This window comes from Choristoneura fumiferana, chromosome 30 (assembly GCF_025370935.1).
Source record: "Choristoneura fumiferana chromosome 30, NRCan_CFum_1, whole genome shotgun sequence".
Classification (NCBI taxonomy): Eukaryota; Metazoa; Arthropoda; class Insecta; order Lepidoptera; family Tortricidae; genus Choristoneura; species Choristoneura fumiferana.
This window is the reverse complement of record NC_133501.1, coordinates 4,235,735-4,258,096: the sequence shown is the minus strand read 5'-3', so window position 1 is coordinate 4,258,096 and position 22,362 is coordinate 4,235,735. Positions and strand designations below refer to the sequence as shown.

General features: G+C 37.6%; 1 long non-coding RNA gene across 1 annotated transcript; it reads right to left on the bottom strand.

Annotated features, from left to right (window-relative positions):
- Positions 1–604: 604 nt before the first annotated feature.
- Positions 605–15,681, bottom strand: LOC141444894 (uncharacterized). The gene is made up of 3 exons (XR_012453231.1): positions 15,527–15,681; positions 14,108–14,293; positions 605–687 (listed from the first exon to the last, which is right to left on the bottom strand). It is a non-coding gene; the product is annotated as an uncharacterized lncRNA (long non-coding RNA).
- Between the last annotated feature and the right edge of the window lie 6,681 nt (positions 15,682–22,362).

Genomic DNA, 22,362 nt, shown 5'->3' with positions numbered 1-22,362 from the left:
TTTGTCAGAATGATCGTTTGTCATAACTCTTTTTTCTCAGAATAAAATAATTGTTCAGAATTGGACGAACGGATGTTAAAGTTGTTAAAGAACTCTTATATTATTTAATAATAGATGAGAAGGACGGTACGGATTTTCGAGTTTCGTAGTAGCCCTGCTGACTACGAAGCTTGAGGTCCCGGGTTCGAATCCCGGCCGGGGCAGATATTCGTGTGAATAATACGAATGTTTGTTCTCGGGTCTTGGATGTTTATATGTATTTATCCACTATTTATCTATAGAAGTATGTTTATCCGTTGCCTATAGTGTCCATAGTACAAACTTTGCTTGGTTTAGGACTAGGTCAATGTGTCAAGTGTCCCATGATATTTATTTATTTATTGTAACCTAACCTACTCGTATAGTTTTCTATTAGATGACCATTTAAGATTTTCAGAAAAATTTAAAGTTTCAGTGGGAAAAAAAATTATGACAAACGATGAGTCGGGCAATAATTACGGCATGACTAGCGAAGAGTATGCGAACTTTGGCGCTCCCTAGGGAGGCCAATGCTATGTCCAACAGTGGACGTCCTGCAGCTGCTACTTGATACTTACCAACTGGCGGATTAAGGCGTCTCCTCACGTAGGCTACAAGTCTTTCACTGATGCTGAGTTTCTTCGATGGCACCGACTTGTCATCGGAAATCTGAAAAAAAGGAATTGAATTGTTGCAATATTAAAAACCGGCCAAGAGCGTGTCGGACACGCCCAAAATAGGGTTCCGTAGACATTACAAAAAAAATAAGTAATATTTTTCTAAGGATTTCGTATTTTATACGGGATCTTCCAAGTTTAGGCATATTGTATACCTTAGGCTGCTATTTACTCTTAAACTACTAATAATTCTTAAGCAAACTTAGCCGTTATAGTTTTCCTTGTAAGTTTGATATACTTACTACCATTGTGAATTTTTTCAAATTTTTCCACACACTGGTTTAGATTTTAGAGGGGGTAATAGATCACTGAATCGAAAAATCGTCTTATCAAACCCCTAACGGTTTTAAAAGACCTATCCAACGATACCCCACACTATAGGGTTCGATGAGAAAAAAAAATCACCCCCACTTTACGTCTATGGGAGGTACCCTAAAAAAATTGTTTTTAATGTTTTATTATACTATTTTGTCGGCATAGATTATATATATGTCCGTGCAAAATTACAGCTTTCTAGCATTGATAGTCCCTGAGCAAAGCCGCTGACGGACAGACAGACAGATAGACGGACAGACAGACAGACGTGGCGAAACCATAAGGGTTCCGTTTTTGCCATTTTGGCTCCGGAACCCTAAAAATACTCCTATTGTGTACATTTCCGAAAACTTTTATAAAGCCGAATTTAGACTTGCAAGAAAAATCGTGCAAGTTGCATTACATTGCGAGGCCGTGAAGCCAACGAGTTTGTAGTGGTCAATCGAGCGCCGCAATACATTACAATGCAACTTGAACGATTTTTGTTGAGGTCTAACTAAACTCAGCTTAAGAATTTAAACCAAGTTTCCGTTCAGAAAGTTTTCAGTGGGATTTTTTTCTTAAATTTGTAATAATTATCATATGAATGATATTATGAATTACATATAAATATTAAGGTAGGCTGAATGGTTCACGTGTGTGAAGGCCCGGGTAAATCATACTAATAAAATAAAATTTAATACAGTTAACATATCTATGTTCCAAATTCCTCCCAATGTGGGGTTAATAATAATAACGAAGACGACAATCCCCACAAGTCGGTTGGCGTAAATTACCTGTTAATATTAAACGTGTAACTTACGACTCCCCTGAGCGGGAATTATGGAGTTACGAGGTTCACACGTACATACATAGACATACTAGCTTTTGCCCGCGACTTCGTCCGCGTGGGATTAGGTTACCGCGCTGTTCCCTCGGGAACTGTGCATTTTTCCGGGATAAAAAGTACTAAAGTAGCATGTCACTCTCTGGTCCATAAACTATCTCTATGCCAATTGACAAGATGACAATGCAAGAACAGTCAACAGAAAGTGCAGTCGGCAAAAAGCTGGTACAGTCAGCAGCAGAAGTGGAACTGCTTATCCACTCAATATATCTACACACAACTCTAGGTGCTGCCAAAGGTATTTAAAAGAGAGCCTGTAGAAAATTTTGGGCGGGAACGCCAAAGTTCGCATACTCTTCGCTATGCATACCGTAGTTTTAGTCCGAATCATCGTTGACATACTTTTTTTCCACTGAATCTTACATTTTTCTGAAAACATGTCGAGCTAAACTCGATTAAGACGTGAGTTATCCGGTCATTATTTTTCTGAAATTTTTAAATGGACATCCTATAGAAAGTTATAGGTAAGATTAGGTTTGTTTTATAACAATTGTGAACAATTATTGGATTCAGAGAAAAAAGAGTTATGACAAACGATCGTTCTGACAAACATTACATTCGGACTTTCAATAAGTATGCGAACCGATATACTAGTTTTTTTTTATTCGAATGAATGGCAAACGAGCAAGTGGTTCTCCTGATGGTAAGAGATCACCACCGCCCATAAACATCTGCAACACCAGTGGTATTGCAGACGCGTTGCCAACCTAAAGACCCATGATGGATACCTCAAGTGCCAGTAATTTCACCGGCTGTCTTACTCTCCACGCCGAAAACACAACAGTGCAAGCACTGCTGCTTCAAGCTGATTTAGCGAGCAAGATGGTGGTAGCAATCCGGGCGGACCTTGCACAAGGTCCTACCACCTGCAAACCATAGATTCGTTACAACTGTGGAAGTAATTGCAATTCAAAATACGGCGATAACTAATCCAATAAAACACAACACATTCCGTTTCTCTTTTCTCCCGCACACGACTCAATTACTTTCGTTTTAAAGGCTTCTGGGGCCATTATAAGACAATTTATCATATCAGAATAAATATAACCATGAGAATGTATAAATGTACAACAAATACGCTATAGCCTTAGGTACTCGCGTTAAATGTATATTGATATATTTTGCAATAAATCACAGCTAATCGCGCTCCCATTTTTTACGATTGTGTTTTAACCCTCTGACGCAAAAAGAGGGGTGTTATAAAAGTAAGACAGAAATATTTATCTGTCTGTCTGCATCGAAGCTCTTAAACGGAGAGATAAATTTCGATTTCGAAGCTAGTTTCTTTGCGGTAGCTTTTAGCTATATTTCATCATAATCGGCTCAGCCGTTTTTGAGATATAGAACTTTGAAATGACGATGCTGGTGATTTTCAACTTTTCTATATAAACTATTCAGTCAATTAGGAACCCTCATAGTTTCGCCAAGTCTGTCCGTCTATCTGTCTGTCCGCGGCTAAGCTCAGAGACCGTTAGTACTGGATAGCTGTTATTTTGGCCTTGTATTTTTACTTCGAATATTATTGTTTCAATTAACTAAATTACTTGAATGAAATTATTTAATAGAAAAATAATTTAATGAATTTTATGTTTTTTTATTATTTAACAAATTGTACTTCGCTCTGAAGCAATAAGGTCGCCTATTGCTTACCTTAGAAAATCTCCATGTATATACCTGTGTTTTCAGTACTGCTTACTGTGTTGGTGTGCAATAAAGAGTTATTATATTGTATTGTATTGTATTGTACCTACTTATCAAACTATAGATTTTTTTTTAAATAAATCAAGGTAGTTTTGAAGGACGGTTAAATTTTTTTATTAATAATTTGTGGGTAGTTTTGTTTTGTTTCATAAAACATGTGGGTACTTGGGGAGTTACAGTGACAAATTAAAACGGTGGTTGTGGTTCGTTAGTCTAACAACTGGTAGCATGGTGTACGGTTGTGTCACTCTGAAGATGAGCTCTGGTTGAGTTCGAAACGCGTCAGTGTAGTGGTGGTGGTGATAGAATGGGTTTGTGTGATTTGTGTGTGTTCTTACAGTGTGGAGCTGGAGGAACTGCATGAACACGCGTGTTTTGCATAAGCTTAGCTATCGTAAGGTCGCGGGTGAGCAAGGAAATTCTTTTAGTTCCTTGATATGGACCTCCGCAAAGTAACGCCTGATTCAATAAATCATAGATTTTTTTGTAAAGTTTTTTTTTCGGTGTATTTATTCACGATATTTTGTTTCAGCTAAAATATAAAAATAGACGTTATGTTGTCCATATTTTAAAACATTTTTTGTGAAGAGCATTTTGTACGTTTGTTACGAGTACGCGATAACTCCGCCAATTGTGGACCGATTTTAAACTCTGCAAGAGTTGCCATATTAATCTGACGATACATACATTCGGACTGTATCAGATTTTTCCCTCTCCGGGTACAATTTTCCAATAGGCAGGTACACCTCATCCCGAAGCTCGGCAGCGTGTTTCAAATAAGCTCCAATTCCCAGCCAATTTGTCCTCCGCATTTTGTTAAAAGTTTTTACGCGGGATGGCACTTTGGGGACGACGAGATAACGGATATTAGCGTTTGGCTACTGTATAATATACTGACTTTAAGCCGCGACTTGGCCCGCGTTAGAAACAATAAACTAATGTAGCGGCCACGTGGGTTTTAATTAACTCTAGGACAACGAGTAATAGAACACAAAGGTACTTCGCGGAAGGTTAATTTTATAAATCAATGTTATATAAATAAAATTAATAAATATCACGGGACAATTCACACCAATTGACCTAGTCCCAAAGTAAGCTTAGCAAAGCTAGTGTTATGGGTACTAAGCAACGGATAAATATAATTATATAGATAGATACATACTTAAATACATATTAAACACCCAAGACCCGAGAACAAACATTCGTATTTTTCATACAAATATCTGCCCCGACACGGGAATCGAACCCGGGACCTCAAGCTACATAGTCAGGTTCTCTAACCACTAAGCGATCTGGTCGTCAAAATGTTGATCGCTTATATATCTTATTATAACATCTTTATACTTAAACATGGCGCGTATTATCCCAGCGGATGGCATTTGCAATCCAAAGGGGTAATGCGGCCAATCATGGGAACCCTCACAGGCAGATCTTCTGGACGGGGTTTTTTTATAATTTTTATTTTTATAGTAACATTATATATATGACTCTTTGTTGAAGAGCAACCACAATAAGTACTCGCAGCAGAAATATGTAGGTATGATAACCATGCAGATGGTCCCAAAGGAAGACTTGCACATACAGATTTAAATTTTTTATTTATTATGTAAATTGTGTGTGTGATGTAAATGTTGTTACTAATAAACGTTCTCTTTCTGTATTTAAAACACAGGAGAGATTTTCCAAGGAGTAGGCATAGATGGCCTTACTGCTTTAGAGAGACTCTTTCAGGTAACCTTTACAATAGACAGAAGTAAGGAATAGACGAGTTTCATTTGTAACACGAAAATATTAATTTACTTACATTAACATTACATATTAAGTGAAGATTTCCGGAAATAAACGCTCCCAAAGTAGCAAAAATTGTGTCCCCCCCCTCCTCTATCTTGTAAACCGTTTGTCCAAAAAATATGCAAAAAATATGGGAACAACATGATCGGATATACCATTTTGAGTTATTGCCGAAAAACTGCGCTTCTCAACAAAAGGACGTAAGTGCCGTGAAGATACGCTCTTTTCCTGGTAATAGATTTTAAGACTGTAGTAAGTGTTTAATTGTGTTATAACGCACATAATATTACTTGATTTTTTTCGTAATGGCCACGGAACCCTATCTTGGGCGTGTCCGACACGCTCTTAGAATGTAGTGTACTGTACACATACCATCCGAATTTCAATCAACAGAGTCGTTGTTCGAACCGTTACGGAACCGTTGGAAATGAGGGTTCCAGTATATCGGAAAAAGGAAATAAGGTGCCCTTAGAGCACGTTCAGACTGGCGGGAACCGCGCGGTTTCAAAATCACGCGATTCCCGAGCGGTTTAAAACGCAAAAATGTGTACTATTCAGACACCAAGATTATTTAGCGATTGGCGTTTAGTTTCAAGACGGACGTCGAAGAGAAAATGAAATACTGTGTTTGTGGTTGCTTACAATAAAGAAAAGAAGAAAAAGGCGATATTGGGTGCATCCAATATTTAGTGATCAATTCAAACATTTTCAAAACTTCTTGTGAGATGATGTTTGAGGAAAAATTCTCTCTTTTTCTTTTTTCTCTTTCTTTCTTTTGTCTTTCTTTTGACGAACTGCTTGAATTGATCAGGGAAAGTGCGTGGCCTCCTGGAATGTGACGTCCAAACCGCGCGGTATCACTGTAGTCTTTGGCGGAATCCGCGACACAACTGAACGCTCTCGTCGAACTCCATAGTAGTGAAATCGCACGATTTTGGAACCGCGTGGTTTCCGCCAGTCTGAACGCGCTCTTAGAAATCCTACTAATAAATAAGTATTACAAACTAGACTTTAGCCGTAGCTTTGCACGCGTACACAGTGTATTTTTGATACAACCTCAAACTTTAAGTTAGTGAAGGCCCTAATACTTATTATTTTCCTTTTATTTTCCTTTATAAAATAAATTAGCACGCAATTTATCACTCAAAACAATAACAAAACGTCGCATTTCTTGATGTGACAGCTGTCACAGAACACTTCTCTCTCTCTTCAGTATCAATTATAGTACGCATTACATTTCTCCTTTATGAACAGTCGGAAGGTGTCTAACAAGGCTCGTTTGGCTGTTCATGGGGGGTGTTGGTTCCGACACTCATGTACGGAAGTGAAAGTGTATGGCAGAAGTTGAAAGAGTAAATGCAGTTGAGATGAGAGCGTTAAGAAGTATGATAGGAGTTAAACTGAGTGACAGGATAAGAAATAGTGAGATAAGGAAACGTTGTGGTCTGAAAGAAGATGTAGTGACAAAAATTGAGAAAGGTATGCTGAGATGGTTTGGCCATGTCGAGAGAATGAATGAAGAACGATTGCCGAAAAAAGTGTATGAGGCGAGTGTGTGAAAGTGTTGGAAGGGGTAGACCTAGGCGGACGTTTCGAGACCAAATCAGGGACGTCTTGAAAAAGCCAGGTCAAGAGTACTAACCGAAGAGCATATGAGGAATATGAAACGATGGAAATATGTAAGGATCGACAAGTGGAAAGAAGTGTTCTCTGCCTAAAAGAGGCGTGATTATATGTATGATGTATTACATTGCTGCTCGAAATAAAACGAAAATTTCGCTCTGGTATTTTATTCTGAAAATTACCAATTTCCTGCAATTTTCGCTATCATTTTCTTCTATCGCATATATTAAAGACCGTAAGCAAGAAATTTAATTAATTGTAATTGTACCGCATGCACACTTTATTTTCCAGTGTTTTTAACCCCCGACGCAAAAAGAGGGGTGTTATAAGTTGACCGCTAAGTGTGTCTGTCGGTGTGCCTGTCTGTGGCACCGTAGCTCTTAAACGAGTGGACCGATTTGAATGTGTTTTTTTTTATTTGAAAACAGGTTTTCTAGCATGGTTCTTAGACATGTTTTATCAAAATCAGTTTTGCTGTTTTTGAGATATTGAACTTTGAAGTGACAAAGTCGGGGGTTTTTTCAATCTGTGGGTCGCAACCCCGGGGGGTCGCAGTTGCAGATCGGGTATCTTTAACTAAATCAACGTTATTGTGTATGATTATTCAATGTCTGTATTATCACCGTTAGATAATACAAAGAACTGTAAGCGGAGGTAAGCAGGGGGTCGCCAAATATGTTTCAAACCGAGCGTGGGCTGCGTCCTGAAGAAGTCTGAAAAACACTGTTCTAATATATAAAATTCTCGTGTCACAGTGTTTGTAACCAAACTCCTCCGAAACGGGTTGACCGATTTTTATATAAAATATTTTTTTGTATATTCGGTAGGTCTGAGAATAGGACGTAAACCACCACTTCTACGCGAACGGAGTCGCGGGCAACAGCTACTCGTTTATTAAAATCCTTCCATTCTTAGATTCATTTCTGCGGTATAAGCGACAGGAAACTGATTGAAACATTCGTAGAACTAGGTACTCAAAAACTGAAATAGAAGTACAAACAACTAAGTAAAAATGTTAAGCTCTGAAAACTAATTGCTTTTCACAGCGCAGCGCATTTTTCTCACTCATTTACACCCTGTCAGAGTCATGAGACCTTCTCTTTGTTCCAAGCAACGTAACTCTACGAAATACAACTATTATGTTGCTTGTTTTTGTTTTGCTTGGCAAGAAACAAACTATGTGTTACATTGACAAAGAGGTCGCCGAAGAATTCAACTCGGATGAGCATCATTCGGGAAACTTGGTGTTGTTTCTCGTCCAATACTCCGCAGTAGGTAACTGGAGACGAGTCTTCCCGTATACCTTTACTTGGCCGAATTTCATTCGCCCGAATTTCACTTGCCATACCAACGTTTGCCATAAAATATATAGAACCGTGCTGTTTTCATGATTTTTTTAAATGTCATCTTGTAGAATGCAGTAGGTTAGGTTAGGTCAGTTTAATATCAACTCTGAAGAAAATACTGTTTCAGGAATAAATTACTTTATGGCAAATAAAAATTTAAAGTCTTCCGCCAGTGTGTGTGCCAGTGCTGACCTAGTGCTCTAAGACGTGGTCCTTGACTGTTGGCCTCTTGAAGAGGCTCAGAATCACGCAACGAGCTATAAGTACATAGAGAGCGCAATGCTCGAGTTTCTACGCGTGACAGAATCCAGAATGCAGAAATTCGCCGACGAACTAAAGAGTCACCGAGATCGATGAATACGCAAGTTTAAGTGGCAATGGGCGGCCACATCGCTCGAAGAGCAGATAACTGTTGGGGGAGAAAAGTCGAGGAAGGCCTGGCCCTACTAGATAGACTGCAGGGCTACTACGAAACCCGAAACTCGAAGTTCGTATCCACCGCCCCTCTCGCTCTCGTATTAAATATTACAAGTGTTAGAGGGACGGCACGACACGAACTTCGAGTTTCGAGTTTCGTAGTAGCATCGTGAGAGTTGCGGGCACCTGATAAATACATAACCCCGACGCAAAAAGAGGGGTGCTATAAGTTTGACCGCTATGTGTGTCTGTCTGTGGCACCGTAGCTCTTAAACATTATGACACTTGAGACGACCAGTACTTATAATGTCACTATATTAATATGTTGTGTATATTTATAAAAACAGCCTATATGTCAATTTGCAGTCACCGGCATCAAAGTTTCGCTCCCTGGTCGGGTTTTCCCAATTTTTCGTTGTTAGTTGTGTCAAATTTTGGTGCCGGTGACTGTACTTGATCAGCTTGTTCGACTGTACGTTGTCTTATGCAAATAAGCGGCGGTTTAACAAGCAGCTCGCTATCTCCATGAATTGAATCTCATTTGAATTCTGTTCGTGTTTTACTACAGCTACCAGAACGGGTGGTTTGAAATCTTATTTGTATGAAGAATTTTATTTCGATGTTAGCATTTGATAGCAAAAATGTAATTGGACACTGTTTTGTAATACTAAGTCAACCCGCTGTCATGTTTAACCGACTTCAAAAAAGGAGGAGGTTCTATGCTCTAACGTTTGTATTTTTTTTTATGTAGGTATGTTCGCCGATTACTCAGTCATTTGTGGACCGATTTTCAAAATTCTTTTTTTATTCGAAAGGGTACTCTTCTGAGGTGGTCTCATTGTCACCAAGTCAAGATCTGATAATGGGCTCCTGGGGAAATCGAGGGCGAACCTCAAATTTTATAGGCACACCGTTTTTAGCATTAAGATAAGCATTTACATTCAGAAAGTATCATTTGGTAACCTGGACCTGATGAAGATGACCGTAGATGACCAATGGAACTCGTCAAAGCTAAGTAATGCTAGCTCGTCTATAAACAATCATTATTAATATACCTAGATAAGCGACTAAGAAGTTAAGTTAATGATTATTTCGAACTGATCTGATCTGATATTAAATATAATGACCCGGATAACTCACGTCTTAAATCGAGTTTAGCTCGACATGTTTCGGGCTAATTCGTAGCCCTTCGGCCTTCGTAGTGGTTGGACGGTACCTCCGAGTTGGAAAAACGGTGTTAAATACTCGTGCTGCGTCATCGGTGTGTGTGAACGTACCTTTACAGAGCGATGTTGTTAGAGTTGTGTGCTACCCTACATTTGACAGTTGTAATGATGATGAAAACGCGGGTAGTTGTGTGCCGGTGTCAGTTTCGTCGGTAGTCCGCGAGCAGAGCGGCGGCGCGCAGTGCGCGTGTTGCAGTAGCCGCTGAGTCGCGTTGCTCCGAAGACGGAAGGTACGGATTAGCCGAAACATGTCGAGCTAAACTCGATTTAAGACGTGAGTTATCCGGGTCATTATATTTAATATGAGTGAGTCTCACGGTAGTTTCATGATCTGATCTGATGCTGAAGCCGGAAGGTAGGCAACGGAACTCTGTTATAATTCATACAATTGTCAACTGTAAAATTTTTCTGAGGGTTGACATTGTATTGCAGAAATAATCAGGGTTAACGCACTATAAGCCTGGTGGCCTAGTGGTTTGACCTGTCGCCTCTCAAGCAGAGGGTCGTGGGTTCAAACCCCGGCTCGCACCTCTGAGTTTTTCGAATTCATGTGCGGAATTACATAACCCAATAACCCAAGCACTCTTGTTCTGAGAGGAGGCCTGTGCCCAGCAGTGGGACGTATATAGGCTGGGATGGTGAACGCACTATTGCAAAACAGCATTCAATTAAAACAAACTCATTTATGAGTTAACTAGTTTTTACCCGCAGCTTCGTAATACTTCGCATGCGTTAATCATTAGATCCATCCAGATGATGTTTTTAGGGTTCCGGAGCCGAAATGGCAAAAACGGAACCCTTATAGTTTCGCCATGTCTGTCTGTCCGTCCGCGGCTTTGCTCAGGGACTATAATGCTAGAAAGCTGTTATTTTGCACGGCTATATATGTAACTATGCAACAAAATAGAACCATAAAAAATTTAAAAATCATTTTTTAGGGGAACCTCCCATAGACGTATAGCGGGGGTGATTTTTTTTTCTGATCCAACCCAATAGTGTGGGGTATCGTTGGATAGGTGATCTGTTTGCGAAATATTCAACTTTAAAGTGCAAATTTTCATTAAAATCGAGTGTCCCCCCCCCTCTAAAATCTAAACCGGTGGATGGAAAAAATCAGGATGGTAGTAAGTATCAAAATTTCAAGGAAAACTATATAACGGCTAAGTTTGCTTGAGAATTATTAGTAGTTTAATAGTAAATAGCAGCCTAAGGTATAAAATATACCTAAACTTGGAATATTCCGTATAAATTACGAAATCCTTAGAAGAATATTACTTAATTTTTTGGAAATGTCTACGGAACCCTATTTCGGGCGTGTCCGACACGCTCTTGGCCGATTTTTTTTTGCAGGTGGTAGGACCTTGTGCAAGGTCCGCCCGGATTGCTACCACCATCTTGCTCGCTAATCTGCGTGAAGCAGTGCTTGCACTGCTGTGTTTCGGTGTGGAGAGTAAGACAGCCGGTGAAATTACTGGCACTTGAGGTATCCCATCTTAGGTCTCTAGGTTGGCAACGCATCTGCAATACCCCTGGTGTTGCAGGTGTTTATGGGTGGTGGTGATCTCTTACCATCAGGAGACCCACTTGCGCGTTTGCCATCCAGTCGAATAAAAAAAGATGATGTATTGAAATTTCATCATTTAAACTAAATGAATGGATTAATGAATGATAATTTATTCCCTGAATAAGGTATCGTGAAAAAAAAATCGTGGATTTTTCCCCCTTATTTCTAAAAGGATAACATATCAGATCATTATTATGTGACAGACTAAAAAACACCTCATCGTCATCATCATCAGCTGGAAGACGTCCACTGCTGAACAAAGCTCTCCCCCTTAGAACGCCACAATGAACGACAACTCGCCACTTGTATCCACCGGTTGCCCGCAATTCTCACGATGTTGAAAATACAAACTGAAATATAGATGCACATAAACTGAAATATAGAACCAGAAGACTGTGCAAAGAAATAAGACCAGCGCTGGGAATCGATTCCAGGTCCTCGGCATTCCGTGCCGTGTGCTATACCGCTACACCACCGCTGGACAACGATACAGACACGAATTTCTCCTATGCACCTCATATCTCAGCTTGTGTTGTTTCTTATTTAGCCACTTAAGCAGCGACACTAGCGACATCTATGCCGTAGCCTCATCGAGAAACTTTTCGGCACTCCATTGGAACTAACCGCTCACCCGGACAAGAGATATCGTTATTAAGCAATCAAATTAAGATTGTTTTTTTTTTAATCTTTTTGTATTTTTTATTTCAATTCCAATTTTTTTGTTACTGTAAAATTAACAAGTAGTCATCCCGTAAAACCTATATCGAAAATACAAAAAAAACAACAAAGTAACAAAAAAAATTGGAATTGAAATAAAAAATACAAAAAGATTGTTGTCAGTACACCTGGTGGGAGCCTGCCAAAGCTCCGTCTTCCGGTTCGTGGTCGCTCGAGAACTTTTCTCCCCCAACGGTTATATGTTCTTCGAGCGATGTGGCCCGCCCATTGCCACTTGAACTTGCATACTTTATACAAAAAAACCTTATACTTACTAAAAATTGCATAGTTCCTGCAGTGCGCAGACAAACCCGGCAAAAATAAGTAGGCTCAATTACTTTTCCTTTATGCTCTCCCATTTCCCTGTCAGTTAATAAATTCAAGTCTCATTGTATACAGGGGGATGCGGTAAATCAACACGATGCGATAACGGCGAGCTGCATTTCGATAACACCCTATACGCGATATATGCGTTAAAATTTGGTCACTCTTTATTATTTTTTACTCCTATTTTATGTAATAAATGCGAAAGAAAGTTTATGCGCGTGTGCGTGTGTGTGTGTGTGTGTCTGTGTTGGATGAAATTTAGTACGTACTAGATAGCTGGAGGTCTGAAATAACACATTATAGGCTACTTTTCATTACGATGTTCTTATGGGATCGTATAATAGTTATTTATGTGGCTGGTGCATAATGAGAGGCATTAAAGTACGAGTGTGGTTTTATGAAACGAGCCGAAGGCGAGTTTCATAATAAGATCACACGAGTGTTTTAATGCCTAATTATGTATAGCCGCATACATAACTTTATCTACATGCATATCATAAGTTTTCTATAATATGTTCAGATATGGCCTGTATTTTTAAGTTAGTGTTACTGATAACTAGTTTAAAGTACCTACCAAAGCTTAAATAAAACAGATAATAAAAAACTAAAGTTTTATTTATAATAATTATTATTATCTACATGCATGTCATAAGTTTTCTACAATATGTACAGATATGCATTGTTAAAAAAAGTATTACCGATACTTTAATGTAAATATTAAGATGCACTGTACTTTAATGTGAACATTAAGATGCACCCGCAGATACCAGGTTTCTTAATAAAGGCCATTTGATAGTCGTTTCTGAACATATAATAGGGAAGTTATGATATGCATGTAGATAAAATCTAAAAAATCATTCGGCGTTCATTTATATTTATTTCGGGGATCTCAAAAACGGCTCTAACGACTTCTAGAATTTTCTATGTGTGGGTTTTCGGGGTGAGCATTCGCGATCTAGCTTGGTCTCCAAGAAGCTTACCTGGTTCTCTGCTGTTTGGGCAAAATATATTTCGCAAATGTTTCATTCTCCTATCGCCTCTCAAGCAGAGGGTCGTGGGTCCAAACCCCGGCTCGCACCTCTGAGTTTTTCCAAATTCATGTGCGGAATTACATTTGAAATTTACCACGAGCTTTGCGGTGAGGGAAAACATCGTAAGGAAACCTGCACTAACCTGCGAAACAATTCAATGGTGCGTTTGAAATTCCCAATCCGCACTGGGCCCGCGTGGGAACTATGGCCCAAGCCCTCTTGTTCTGAGAGGAGGCCTGTGCCCAGCAGTGGGACGTATATAGGCTGGGATGGATGGAATGTTTCATTTCCTAAGTATCAAATTTCACCGAAACCATATTATTTTCGGAACTTTCATAAAACATACCACGCTCTATAAAACCATAAGAAAATATTCTGTTTTTTTTTTTTTTGGAGAAATTTGAGACTTGAGACATAAAACATTTGGGAAAAAAAATATGCGAAACGGCAGTACACGAGCATACCTACCTGTTCCTTGTGTTGTGGGGTCCTGGTCTTCCCGCCTTGCTTCTGTCCGGCCATAACCCCATACATTGTCTTTGTGGTCAAAAAGTGTCACTTTCACATCGATAACACTTCACAATCATGGGCTTTAAAAAAACGCTTATAGAAAAAGTTTCAAACTCCCGATTTACCAAAAAAAGGCTGGTAACACTGAAACATACATTACTTAAAATACATATAACCTATTATACCTACCAATCCTACCATAATTTCACCTAAGAAGTAGAATGGCTTACGCGAGCGATGCCGCTAGTAAAAACTAGTTAAAACACCATAACGTAATTTAATTAAGTTATTTAATTTATTGGAGTTATGACTCGCTGCCGGAAATATTTTTATTCGTTTATTTGTGAAAACTTTCCCAGCGAATTTGAAAATAGCGACTTTAGGGTCTATTAACTAATTTACGACTCTGGATAGCACTATGATAGATAAATACTTAATTAAAGTATTTTTTCGACGTAAAAATCTTGTTTTGCTTTTGCCATATGCTTGTAAATTAAGCGTAAATCAATGCTGTAGTATCGCTAGTAGATAATCGCTAATATTGATAATATGTTACTTTATTTTAAGAAAAGCTTGCGATAAAATAAGCACTCTTTTCCTCATGCATTATTTATTGTAAAATCTAAAAAAACTTTTTTTGCATAAAAATAACAAGAGATCATAAAAAAATATCTCCGTGGCTGTTAGTGCTCAGCGCCGCCGTTTTAAAGAAATTAAAAAGTTTTATGGCGCCAAATTTTTGAAGAGTGTTGCCAGAGTGATTTTGAGAATTATCTTTGTACGATAGGGAGTTTTCTCCCCTGATAAATATTTAAATTAGGTATTTAAAAATTAGTGGTTGCGCATAACTTTATCTGCGTCCCATGGGAACTCCTAACTTTCCCGGAATAAAAAAAGCCTGTATGTAGAAGTTTTCCAATAATTAAAGAAGTTTTAGAATTAATTATAATAATTTTTATTTATATAATATTTTATTTAAATGGTGTTATTTGATAATTAATTTTGTTTTACTATTTAAAAAAAACGCGTTTTAGTTTCATTACCATTAGATAAGTCAGTACCTAATTTTGTGTAAATATTGGAGAATTTTTGGCATTGCAGTTTTTCCCGCTTAAAATACTTAACGTCCATAATTGACACAATGCGAAATACTTAGCAGAAGATGAGTCGCGAATTGGTCACATAATACTTCGCACCTTTAAAATCAAACTGAAATAGTTCGAAATTTTCTCATTTTAAAATTCAACCATATTGTGTTTTATTTAGTTTATTTTGGAAATATGAATATTTTGAATTGTTTCAGTTTAGTTTTAAAGGTGCGACTTAATTTAAAATATTATTTGTCTTAACTTTAGAATAATAAACAAAACTTGTTACATTTTTATCAAAGATACACCACTTTTTTAAATAGACACAAAACAAAATTAATTCACTTTTGTCACATTTACTTATTTTTTTAATATATTTTGGTTTCCATTTCAGAGTAAAAGTTCTTCTTTTGCTTAGTTTTATTTTTTATTTTTGCGCGCGCGGCTTTACGCACCAACCACTCTATACGTACTGAGAGTATCCATAGCTACAATGCCGCATCGTATCAAACAACTTACTAAAACAGCCGAAACATTACATTATAAACTTTATTCTCTGGACCCTAACGCTTCTAGAACAACACTACATCTCCGTAAAACAAAGTAACATTTACATTTGAGACGTTCTGTTCTCATCTTTATTTGTATGTGTATAAAGTTTACAACATCTACTTGGTGTCTACTCGGTATTGCTTGGAAACTAATTTACTTTTACACGCAGTTTATATTATTACACACTTTATTACCATGTAATAGAGTTCGCTTAAACAGCGTTGTAGCATCAGTATAATCCCAACTTATCGTTGCGGACATTAGTGCTTTACTGTTTTAGTAATACGGTGGTTAATGTTATGATTCCTGGGTTAAAGTAAGATGGTAGATTCTGAAAAAAAAATGCAATCCTTCTTAGCTAGTTGTGATTTACGGGCTTGTTAAATAATAAACGAGAAATAAGCTAAGAGTTAGAAAATAAGCATTAGTATTTAAAAAACCGACAAGACAGACCCGCGCACCGAGCCAATGTAAAATTTTAATAAAAATAAACAAAGTTTTTTTTTTCTTGACATCTTTGACAAATTTCTTAATTTAATGTTACACTGCACCCTACAGGTTTTCATACAGACAATTTTTGTGTGAAAACACATTTTCAAAAGGCTGTATTTAGGAATATGTGAAATTAGCCCGCTCGTTTGCCATCCAGTCAAATAAAAAAATTGAAATATATTTTATTTCCAGTTTTTTAGATTCATTCTATTTAGGTGAGATTGATTTTAGTTTTGATTGAATTTCGCGTGCGTTTCTAAGATAAAGGCTCATGAGAGATAGGCCACAAAGTAATCCTCTAATAGTTTATTTTCATTTTGATCTACGAAACCCAAAAATGGTTAATATACTGTCCGTTTATTAATCATACCTAAAATCCGTCCATTAAACCTACCTAGCTTTTCCGCTAGAAATGTTTATTTCTTTGTAGCGAAGAAGCAAATTTAAAATTATAGTTACCTAATTGATATGGACATGGACCTCTACAAAGAAGGTAACGAGTGAATTAGTCAATTATTGTGAATGGGATATTTCCGCCAACTCGTTTACCGCATACGGTTTACCTTGTAATTTTTTTCCATGTAGATTTTTAGAGTTCCTTAGAGATGCCTACCCAAAAGGTGACAAATGGAAGGATCGAAAATTGAAATATCAATAGTGAAAATATCGACGGTCGAAATATCGAACCTAACCTACCGTAAACTGCTCGCTGCTTTGACTGCTTTGCTGTTTGAGCTACGCGGTTTATTTAAAATTAGAATAATTATGTGAATATTGCATTACCTGAAATTTGAGACAGTTTTGTCTTTCGAAAACTTTGTCCTCCCTTTTTTCCGAACAAAACGGACTACGCAAGACTGTGGTTGCTCGATATGTTTATGGTACGGTTTTAAGATATATTAAAATATGATTTAATCTAATTTTTGTTTACGCACGTCACGTCGCATCTCACTCAACAGTGGCGTCATCTAGTAAGACAAAAAACGATAGCCCTCATTAATAACAGAGCATAAACACAATTAAAAAATACTTAAGGCAATATTTTTGCGAAATTGCCACGGCGTCCCAGCTCAGCATTGTATTGGGCGTGCAGACCAACGCCTTCGCTGTGACCGCTTACATTGCTTCTTCTAATATTTTTTACGCATTCACTGCCACCGATGCACATTGAGTTTTCGAACTTCGTCCAGTGCCGCTGTCATAATTATTCAATTTGAACGCACACGTGCGTCGGTGGCACCATGGAAGTCAGGTGAATGCTTTAAAGAAGAATAAAAATAAGGAAAACGAATTATTCTTTATTGCCGCTGAACTGACATCGTTCAGTTTTGACGAGTACGATCTGTTTTAATGAAATGAAATGAAATGAAATGAAATGAAATGAAATATTTATTATTTTTGCTTTAGCACTATGTGGATAAATACGATGTTGGAATTTCTTATAAGGTATTAACTTATAAAAGTGTCAATAGTGCTAGCTGCCCTCTAACAGTAGGCATGCAAAAATTTGACTTAAATCTAGGTTACAAAATTAATTAAGATCAAATATCAAAACTGCAAAATGTCATACACAATCGAAAACAAAATTATCATTATAAATCAAATCAATATCATAAGAATTGTCACAATAGAATTAAAATAAAAAAATGTCGTATGTAATCAAAACTATTCCCTTAAATTAAAAAACTCATTGAGGCTATAAAAATTGTAAGCCATAAGCCAATTTAATAAAAATGATTTAAATTTTCGCATTGGCAACTCTAATAAGGCAGGCGGTAGTTTATTAAAAAATTTTGATCGCCATGCTGTACACGTTGTTGCGGCAAAGAGCCAGTCTATTTCTTGTAACTAGTAGTTTATTTCTTCGATTGCTCCTAGCTGGGGATTGACATCTGATACTCAGTAAAGTGTTCAATATTATTTTTTACAAAAAGTGACTCTCAGCAATATAAATGCATGGAAGAGGAAGAATTTTAAGCTTTTTAAACATTGGCCTACAAATTCCCTTCTGCCAATGCCACACAACGCCCTTATGCATTTTTTTTGCGCTATGAACAGTCTGTTGATTTCGACTGAGTTGCCCCAGATTTATTGATACCGTAACGCAAAACGGATGAGACATAAGCCATGTATAAGCGTTAAGCGCTGTCTGCAAAGAAGAAATCTTTCTCAACGGTAAAGTGCAAACACAAAGCGATTTATTCTCGTGCACAGAACATCACTGATTTTTCCAGTTACAATTTTCATCAAGCGTTATTCCCAGAAAAGTCGTGGAATCAACAATATCTATTTTATTATTGTCGTAAGTTAAATTTAACGTAAGTTTTACTTCTATATGTTTTAAATTGTATTGCCTTAGTTAATTATTGCTCCTGCTCAAAACCCCACCTGGAGTCTTAGCTGTTGCATTTTTATTCGTTAACAAATTATCTTGCTTCCTTTTCTTTCGAAGAGCAATTGTGTTGTGAAGAGATACAAAGATTTTACGCAGAACGACTAAAACTAAATGGTTGTGCTAATGCAACGCGACTAAGCCACGACACAGTCGAAAGCTTCGCAGCAGTTCCACAAAAGTTAATCTCACCATAAACTTAACACGCATATCTTATAGCCAAGAATCTTAAAAAGAAAGAGAACTTTGTGTTTCTATGTTCGCTGTTATTTTTTTTAAATATACAAGGCGTCTTTTTGTTATGAATAAATAAATAAAATAAAAATAATTTATTTCAGATCACAGATCTATAAATAATGTTTTCTTTCTTTAGTCTTAGTTTGATCATCTCATCGCATTTTAATTTTTTAAACAATGTGTGAAGAAAATGAGCGGAGACTGTCCAGTCCAATTATATGCAGAAAGTTACTGAGAGCTGTTTCAGCCTTCGACGTAATAAAAAAAAATCCACCACAAATTATACGCAATCATGCAAATTTATTCATCACACATTATTCAGAGGGGATACTACGAAATTCGAAAATAGAAAATTCGTATCGTACCGTTCCTCTCACTCTCGTATTAAATGATATAAGCGACAGCGGGACGCAAGATACGAAGTTCGATTTTGCACTTCGTAGGCCCTGGTAGGCGTAGGAAGGAACTATGTGGCGTACTCTGAAACTCCGATACCTGAATTAGGGAACTTGTATGTCACGTCACCAAGCCTTAGATTCTCAGATAATTATAACTAAATATAGGGAATGTTTTACAATCACATTAGCGACAATTTAGGCGTAAAAACATTTTATCGCCTTTATTACACACCATGAATTAGTGCAAAAATTGTATACCAACTGACACAAAATGCAGGGTAGACAATAGGTGTCTTATCACCAGGGGTCAGACAAAAGTGCGGATGGCGTAAAAATGACGTAATCTTGCACACAAGATGATGTTTTATGTGTGAACACCAAGAATGTTCTAGTATGTTATTTATCAACTTCCGTAACATTTGCATGTAGTAGTAGCATTAATGAAGTAACAAAATAATCGTAAATAAATCAATGGAATTCAGTGAATAAAATAAATTTCATATCGTTTAATAAAGAGGTTGATAAATGAAATTGTTTATGAAAATCAAAAATACTATTTGAAATCATCCTATAAGTGGTTTGACGTCATCGGCACTTTTTGTCCGACCCCTGCTTATCACTTAAAAGCGATCTCTTCCAGAGAACTATTTGGATCCAGAGATTAGAATTCATAAAGAGATATTTTATTCTATTGTATTTAAAAATATTTGAAACCACTGTATGGATAACACTGTCCGCTGAGCCCACTTAACTCTCCCGCAGCGTGCGCCTGGAATTCCCCTACAATTCGGGATTTTCTACGTTACTGAGCTTCGTCGCAATTCGCATGCAGATGGGAATACCTGCATTTTATTTTTATTTTCTGCATGTGATTAAATTGAGTATTTTTTTTTATTTGACCCGTGTGGTGTCGGGTTAGAATTACCTCTCCATTTCTTCCGTGGATGTCGTAAGAGGCGACAGGCTAGCAACCTGTCACTATTGTACCGTTTTTGTCAAACTCTAAACCTCAAGTTGCTAAAAGTGGCTCCGAAGCAGTATCGTTTCGTGTGCTCTGCCTACCCCATTTGGGAATACAGGCGTGATGTTTGTGTGTGTGTTTTTTTTTTATTTAAAATCTGGTAAGTACCTACTGTATTGCAGCAGCGTAGCAGGAACAAATATTTTATTAAAGAATTCATAAAGAAACTTTTCAAGTTTGTGTAAATTAAACGAAAAATATGGCTTGTTTTATTATTATCTGATCACCACTGCCCATGAGTACCAACTACTCAAGGAGAGTCATTGGTCCATTGCCGGCCTTTTAAGAAAGTATAAGCCCTTTTCTTAAAAGCCCCGATGTCATAGTTGTCTGGGAACGCTGCTGACAGAAGTTGATTCCTAGTTTCACTGGACGTGGCAGGAAGTGTCGAAGGAAATGCACAGTGGTAGATCAAGATGAGGTCGATGAAATTTAGACTTTCGGCGGTAGATGCGAAAGTGGAATTTCGCAGCAGGTAGCAGTTCAAATAATTCGGAGCGCTCACCACGGTAAAGCCTATAAAATACACTAAAGAGAACCTACGTTCCTTCGCATCTATATAGGGAATCCGGACGATCTGAAATCAAGTCACCAACAAGTTGAGCTGCCCTACGTTGAATGCGGTTAAATGGAAGGAGAAGGTATTTGGGTGTCCCTGCCCAGAGATGAGAACAGTATTCCAAGTGCGGCCGCACCTATAAATAAAATACTAAATATCATTGACACCAATTGACCTAGTCCCAAACTAAGCAAAGCTGCATATAAAGCATCCAAGACCGGAGTACAAACATTCGTATTATTCATACAAATATCTGCCCCAGCAAAAAAAGCACCCCAAGCTTCTTGGAAGCCGATTTAGCCTTCTCCTCCAGATGACCACGAAATTGAACATCACTCGTCATATCAACGCCAAGGATCTCGATGCTGGGTTTGATGACCTTAGTGAGTGCTCTCAAAGCAAGGTGACAAAACAAAAGGGGCCTTTTTAGCGGTAAACACACAAACTTGTGTCTTTGAGGGGTTGAAGTTGATTACATTAGTTCTACCCCATTCCGAGACCTCTTCAAGAGACGACTCAACTTCGAATACAAGCTTAGTTTGGCACTCATCGACAAAGCGCCGAGAACTATTAGCCCAGCCAGAGTACCGTGCATCCCCAGTACTGTCATCTGAATAGCAATGAATGTCACGATTTTGAAGCATGTCATTAATATGCAGAAGAAATAGAATAGCATTCACGGGAATGAGGTTTGAACGTGAACCTTCGATAACGACTTTAATGCTCCTAGAATATCGATTCTTAGTGTACCTACTTTACTAAGAATCGATTTTACATAATGAGGGCTATCGTTTTTTGTCTCACTAGATGGCGCACTGTTGCGTGAGGTTTTTAAGTATGGCTTTCAAAGTCTGTTATTACGAAAACAAGTTTAGATTAAAATCATATTTAATACACCTTAAAACCGTACCATAAAAATATCGAGCATGCCACAGTGTTGCATAGTTCGGATAGTAGTTAGTTAGTTGTTGCATAGTAGTTTTGTTCGGAAAAAAGGGAGGACAAAGGTTTCCGAAAGCCAAACTGTCTCAAAACACAGACATTCATTGCCCCGGAACGCATATTTGCCATAATTAATTTCAGATATTGCAAAATATTCACAAAATTATTCTAATTATAAATAAACCCGCGTAGCTCACCCAAAAACTATGAGATTTGACATTTCGGAGACCTCACGCTACACTAGCGCCTCTAGTGGCGAATTCATTCGCGATAGCCCTCATTCCTACGGGATAGAGCTTGGCAATTTTATTATTCTTTAGCAGGAGCGAAGTCAAGGGATAAAGCATGGAGTAAGATAAATATATCAAAAGGATAAAGATACTCGTAGTCTAAAATAAAAATAATGTTTCGATGATTTTTATAGCTAAAATACAATTCTCCTTGAGTGCTATGTCTGCAGACAGCATAAACACTTTCACCGGAAATTGAAGCCTTTAAAGAAAATAAAATAGATTTCCTAAAAAACTAGGTC